At 27.1% G+C, this 7500-nt stretch overlaps 1 protein-coding gene across 1 annotated transcript in view; it reads right to left on the bottom strand.

The window, feature by feature from the left end:
* Positions 1–7500, bottom strand: part of LOC136080362 (mucin-2-like) — a 200982-nt gene that overhangs the window by 4163 nt on the left and 189319 nt on the right. The gene's annotated exons all lie outside the window — the stretch shown is intronic.

Below are 7500 nucleotides of genomic sequence, written 5' to 3' on the forward strand. Positions count from 1 at the left end.
ATTTTTATTAAAATTTTTACAAATTTATTGCTAATGCGATGTTCGATATATATATATAATATATATATATATATATATATATATATATATATATATATATATATATATATATATATATATATATATATATATATATATATAGATAGATAGATAGATAGATAGATAGATAGATATAGATATATAGATGTATATAGATATATATAGATACATATATATATATATACATATATATATATATGTATCTATATATAAAAGTAGGGTTTAACTTGTTTGTAAACCCATGTTTCTTGGTCATAAATTGATGAATATTAGTACAAAAGCAAAAAAAAAAAATTTAGTTTGATTTTCTTGTTAAAAAAGTTCACACTATTCTAAAAATCGAATTTTCCAAATATGCGTTTGGACTAAATGTCATACAATTTTTAAGTTTTTTTTAATTCAAATTTTTCTAACTAGCTATTATTTTGCTTTTAAAAAAGTTTTTATGCATTTAAAAATTTATTGTTAACATCATAAAACTCTAAATTACAAATAAATATATACTTAAAAATATAATTCACAACTCTACAAAGTCCAAAAGCGACTGTATATATCGAAAAAGTGTTGTTTAGTATTCAGCCTAACAAAATGGTATCATACATTTCTTATACTTTGTTAGACAAAGTAAATCTAACAGGAGGTTTTTTTTTTTTTACAAATGTTAAAACTAATTTAAGTCACTTGGCCAATTGCTCTGCACATTGAATAACTCTTGGTATTTCCAGTCTCGATGGTTCCTGCTTTTAAAACTTCTTCATTATGTTTAACGCTTTTTCGTGATTGTGCGAGCTGCTGCGTAGCTTCCGATAGTTATATGCACTGTGTATTTGGTTAGTAAACAAATGGTTTGCCCATCTGTTTATGATAAATTTACAAATGTTGAAAGGTAATGATTCTTCCTTCTCTGATGAAAAAATAAATTCCAAAAAAGCTAAATTTGCTTAGGAATTCTATCTTGTATTTTTTAATTTAGGTTATTTTTAAAACTTTAATTTAGCTAACACTTGATAAGATTATTTAGTTAACACTTGATATTCTTGACTAATACACTTTCCATCAAAGTGCAGTGACCAGCTTTCTAAATGTAGAGTTTTTTCCATTTCCTTTTTAAGTTTAACAGCTCCTTTAATAGTTGAGCTAAGTATATCAGGTTGTGAAGGTGTCTGAATGTCGATCCCATCTCGAAATTACTGTCGCCAAAAAGTTGATGCTTTGCTGATTGATAACTTTGAAGACTTTACTAGTTTGGTTACAGTTTTTGTTTTTTGGTTTTGTTTGTTATTTTTGCGGGTACTTGTGGACTGATTTTTTAAATTTTTAGACTCTTAATATTCTGTCTCAGTGACTGTTGTTAAAGTAGGCTTCAAGAACATTTTTTTTCTTTTAGTTGATAGTTTTTGAGCTAGCAGGATTCTCATGTAAATCCGACCTCTTTACTTACAATCTGAAGTTGATAAAATCTTTTATCCTCACTGCAGAGCTCTTTGCCTTTTTTTTTTTTTTGAGTTCAAAAACTTAATTCAATGGTTTATATTTTCTTTGATTTATGCAATTATCTTACGTCTTCAGCAATTGGTCAAGTTTTGCCTGTACAACTTGAATTAATAAATGTGGAAAACTTATATTTTTGCTCTAAACTTGTTACTTCTTTCTCACTTTATTTTCTGTGTTCTCGTCGTCCTTTCGATAGATCCTCCTAGGAACAGATAACAACCAACAATTTGGACTTTGAGTGGTATCCTGCTTTTATTTTTCAGTGATTGTTCTTCTAATGAAACAGTTCTTCTTTTCCTACCTAATTCATAAAACCGTACAAGATTCTTCATCTAGATCGTCTTGTTTCTTTTAGTAGTGAAAACCTTTTTCTTAGAGGACCTTATTCTAAAAGGTAATAGTATTAATATAAGTGTATACTTCTATATAATTTAATTACTACCTGGCAAAAACAGATTAAAATGTAGTTATTAGTGGTACTCAATCAGGCAACTTAATTAGTCTTAATCTTGCTAATTTCTATAATCTTCGAAAGGACTCCAGAAAATTTTGTAAAGTTTCAGAGATTTATATCTATATACATTTATTTATAAACATTTAGAAGAGTTCAGAAACTTCTGGAAGGTTCCATGTTGAACAAAAAATTTCTAGGTTTAAAAAACTCATAATGGTACTTCGTAGAAATACTGCTTTAAACACTTTGTGGGTTACTATTTTTGAAAATTAATCGGAATTAAACCCATTTTCTCTCCTTTTGATCAAAATTTAATCGATTTTTGATACAGGAACTAAATTATTGTACAAAAAGTTAAAAAGTAAAAGCCTAGTATATATAATATATATATATATATATATATATATATATATATATATATATATATATATATATATATATATATATATATATATATACAAAAAAAAAATTTTAGTTTATTAGGCTACAGTATAAGTTACAGTAAATATATTCACCACCCTTAAGCTACAAGGTTCACTACAGTCGAGCAGGTTTCTTATTTTTTTCAAATTTGTTATTGCAACTCTCTCCTAACCTTTTAGATTAAAAAAATAGAGTTGAAGCATAGTTATACTTATAACAATATTCTCCATCTCCTCTAATATTAAAATTGACGATACATAGTTTGGATATTATTATGTAACATGTCATCCAGTTAAAAACTAATGTTTACTACGTAACTCAGAACCCATGAAGTCAAACAAATTCTGCACAAGACAATGGATGCACAAAATTAGACATACCATTCCCAATCCATTAAATATAGTTTTAAGCAGATTTTTCTTTATATAAATATAAAAAAACTATAACTTAACTAAAATAAATTGAACTAATTTATTTTCAATATATTTGCGCGAGAAAAGAGAATACAAAATATTACAATAAGTCAGTAGAAAATTTTCGAAACTGGAGCAGCTATTCATGTTGTTTGAAACATATTTTACCTTGTTTTCAATTTAAAGCATTCCTAAAATCCGTTGAAAAAGAAAAGTCAATGAAAAAAAATGATAGTTCAGAAATACTACACTTTAATATTAGAAACGTCTATCATCATGGACTATAATGTCAGACAGAGTTTTCTATGCACCTAAAGCCATCTTAACACTCAAAGCTAGTTCAATAATCACAATGTTTATGTGTATTTAAAATGTAAATTACATTATTTATGGCATAAACATTGACAATTGACAAAATACATGTCCTATATTTTGCGGATTACCCTAAGGTTCTCGATAATAAGCCTTATTCAGTCTTCTACAAGTTCCCATTAACAACATAATCTATCTTATCAAGTCTTTCATAATAAATTGAACTAATGCTTCCTAAATTTAAAATTTATTTTTTTCTTCTGAGTGTTAATCTTTGTTTTGTTTTTTTGTAACATGTTTTAGCAGTAATTGCTTATAATTTAACCTTTTGTAACGGAAGTATATTATGTATATATAATATATGTATATATAATATATGTTATAATGGAGTGTAAAAGTTTTAGGTAATATGCAGTTGTGAAAATTTAAAAAAAACTTGAAAAAAAAAATAATTTAGTGGTTTTGCAGAATTTAAATAAACAGTTGAGCTTTTTTTAATGTTAATTTCGGGGCTTGGCGATAAGACAAATTGTGTCTTCTTCTTGCCCTGCCATCTGTTTATTGGAAACATTGGTTGAATTTATACTTTCATACGGCAAAAAATAAAGAGAAAAAAAAAATTTACCTCCACGAGGCTAATACAGACGAGGAGGCTACTAAAGAGGTAACTACCCTCAAATTTTAAATAAAATAAATGACCTAACTTTTTCTTAAGTCACACCGTAGATGTTATGCTGGTGTTGAAAATAAAAATATATACAAAATGGTAGTTCGTTGCTATGGTAACCAAAAAATAGCTAAAAATAACAAAAACTGTGTTTACGCAGTAAAAAAATTAAGAAGAATGAGTTAAGGAGTGATAATGAAACTTTACAGGACTGTTCAGGACTGTTACAGATGTATAAATTTGTGATATGAGTGACGCAGATTGTTCAGCTTTTTTTCTGCATAAAAAAGAGCAGAAAAATTAGGTTACAACAAAAAAGTGTAAAATACAATATACAAAATTCAATAACTCAAAATCTAAAGTTTTATTAAACATTCTACTTGACCCATTCTATAGATATTGATAAAATAAAGAATCTCTGAAAATTTCATCATGATAGCATGTATACTTTTTTGAGATTTTTTTAACGGCATGCTTAAAATGTGAAGTTTTAGAAAACGCGAAATAAAAAATAAATTTATAAAATAAGATATTTTTTGTTGTTAATATATTGTAAAAAATTGATTTTTAAAAAATATATATTAAAAGCAATAAGGTTCATAAGACTCTCTGCACTTTTCTTTTGACTTACTGTCCTTGGAGAAACGTTTAACTTGTAACAATCTACGCCTAATCTTAAAACTTTCAATCAACTTAAATGATGATAGCATTCATTATTCACTTTTTATTTATAAGTTTGCAACCTGCTAAAGTAGAATGTTCTGTTTTCATACTCAGTTTTTCATATATTAAAATAACAGACTTCAGACAATGTTTTAATTTGTAAACAATGTTATGCTTTGCAACAGCATCAGACACTCAAATTCATACAAACTCTAAATTGGCAAAGACAACTTAATTACTTTTTGGTAGTCTTTCCAGTATCGAAGTATTAAAACTCTCGTTCTGGGTTTTTCACTTTGTTAATTCAGATTCGTAACTTAAATCAGGATATATTGGGTTTCATCAGTTGCATTTTTTCATTTCATTTTCAGGATTTGTCAAAGTTCATCTGCAACCTTTTTTAGAATGTTAATTTTTTTTGTGGTAATTTTGTATAGTTTTTGGATGTCATGGGTTTACAATCCTTTTTTACACTGTTAATTTTTTTTTTGGGTTATTTGTATAGTTTTTGGATGTCATAGGTCTACAATCCTGCAACCATTTATTTTTTTACTTTTTTCAGTTGATAAATTTATAATAACTTGTACTTTCTTAGCTGATGCATTAATTACATTACAAGCATAATTATGCCTGTAATGCATAATTATGCTTCTACATATTAAAACCAATCAAACCTCTCTGTTTTTTATGGTATTTTGTTTTTTGCTTTACTCCATTGTTTATTTTTGTGGTTTTGATAACACCCATATTTGTTGGTTTTGTATTTCTTTTGTTTTTCTGTTGTTTAAATTAGCTTTTTGCACTTGATAAAATCGTAAAGTAGTTGTAACATTTATTAGTTGTGTCAATGCTGTTGCAGAAGTAATATTCTTTTTAAGCTCAAATGTCCCCTCCAAGCAATCAGAGAGTGATAACTTCTAATCAAGACAAGAATATGTGGAATCATCAAGAACAATGCGTAGAATCATCGAGGAACAATGCTTTATTAGATCTAGGAATTTCTGGGATCTCGTTAATGTAAATTAAAAAAAGTATAAATCAAGAAAAGAACTTTGATAAGCCCCTGCATATACCGGAAATGAAGAACAGTGCTTTTTAATACGATTGGCAAAAAAGGAATCAATAACCTTAAAGATGTTACCTGATACACCGTACAAAAAGTGTGTATGGAGAAGGTCAGCATACCAAACTTTATTAAAGGCTTCATAAATGTCTATTGAGATAGCCTTAACCATTTCACATTTATATAATGCATATAGGGCCTATTGGTTACTAACTTTAACGAATCAGCAGTAGAAAGAGAAGATCAAAGTATTTGTGCATTGCAAAAACTTTTTTTAAATAAATTTATTTCCAAACATGCTGCATACAACCATTATTTAGATAAGGAATTAACAGAAAGCAATAACGAGTGTTAAAGAATAAGAAAATGGCTGATAAAAGACTAAAATTACTGTAAATTGATTGAGTCAGAAAAGCATGAAGAAATCTGTTTTAAGCGCCAATATTCAAGAAAAAGCTTTACAAACATGAAGAAACAATTACAGTAAAAAGATGAGACTTTGCTAAATAACAAGTTAAAAAAGGACTTTTTGTTGATGGAACAACTGATTGTTGCTTGCTGGAAAAGCAGCCATAACTGTGCTTGTAGAAATAAGATAATTATTTTATTGAAGAACAGATAAGAGGTAGAAACTTGAAAAAGAAGTAAGAAAATAATAAGACCAATAAAAAGATGCAACTTAGCAGATGTTAACTTTAATTTTGCAACGGATTGTTTATATAGTTTTTATGAGTCTGTTCTCTTTCTACTGCTGAAAGGATAATATAGAGTCAATCCAAGTTCAATAATATAAAAAGATCAATAATATTGCAAAAATTCTTGGCAGTAAAGTTTAATTTTTGGGTTATAACTACCAGCAACTACATAACTTGTGGCTTTCACGTAAACGAAATCATATTTAAGATCGGTTGTCTGTTCTAAACAATAAAAAAATGATAAACTTTTGTCAAAAATAGTGTATATAATTGAATTATCAGCAAATGGAGAAACTTTTAAAACTATTGAAGATTACCAAGAAAATCATTAAATTAGATAAGAAATAAAACAGGAACATGGACTAAAACATTTGGTATCCCAGATATGACATGTTGAAGAGTTTTTTACATCGTAGATAACTTTGTTACTCTGGTTAGAAAAGAATGATTCAATAATTTCAAAAACATTACCAAAAACGACATATAAAGTAACTATAGAAATTATCAGCATGTTGGAATACATAAAATGGCATTTTTTTATTAAAGGTTTTTATATGTCAGGAAAACTTTCTGTAATAACAAACAAAAAGAGTCATTTGAACACGAGGATTGCATTAATTTCCAGAGATTAGGTTAGATTTAATATAAAATAATAAAAAACTTATTAGATAAAAATTTAAATATTTTACTACTAATAATAAATAAATTTATTTAGCTTGAGTAAAAGAGCTCAGAGTAATCAACATGTCTTTTAAAAACTAAAATCACAGATACCATTTTAATGCAGACAGGAAAACAAGATTTAGTTAAGAAGTTGTTACATTTTTTATAGTAAATATAAATTATACTCTTGTTAGAGAGTTATAAAGCGAGTTCTGAAGAGAAACCCCAGCATGGATTTTTATCCATGCCATTCGAAAGTTAAGTAAGTTCAACAATTTTTTCGGATTTAAAGAAAATAAAGTTTAGTAGAACTGAAACAGGAATAATTTTTTTAAATTTTTCAGCTCGCTTTGCTCTCAAACTGTTTATAAAAGAAATTACATCAACACATTAAAATTTACCACACTTATCACTCAGCATTTTAGCATTACATCAACACATTAAAATCTACCACACTTATCACTCAGCATTTTAGCATTACATCAACACATTAAAATCTACCACACTTATCACTCAGCATTTTAGCATTACATCAACACATTAAAATCTACCACACTTATGACTCAGCATTTTAGCATTACATCAACACATTAAAATCTACCACACTTATGACT

This window comes from Hydra vulgaris, chromosome 05 (assembly GCF_038396675.1).
Source record: "Hydra vulgaris chromosome 05, alternate assembly HydraT2T_AEP".
In the NCBI taxonomy this organism is placed as follows: domain Eukaryota; kingdom Metazoa; phylum Cnidaria; class Hydrozoa; order Anthoathecata; family Hydridae; genus Hydra; species Hydra vulgaris.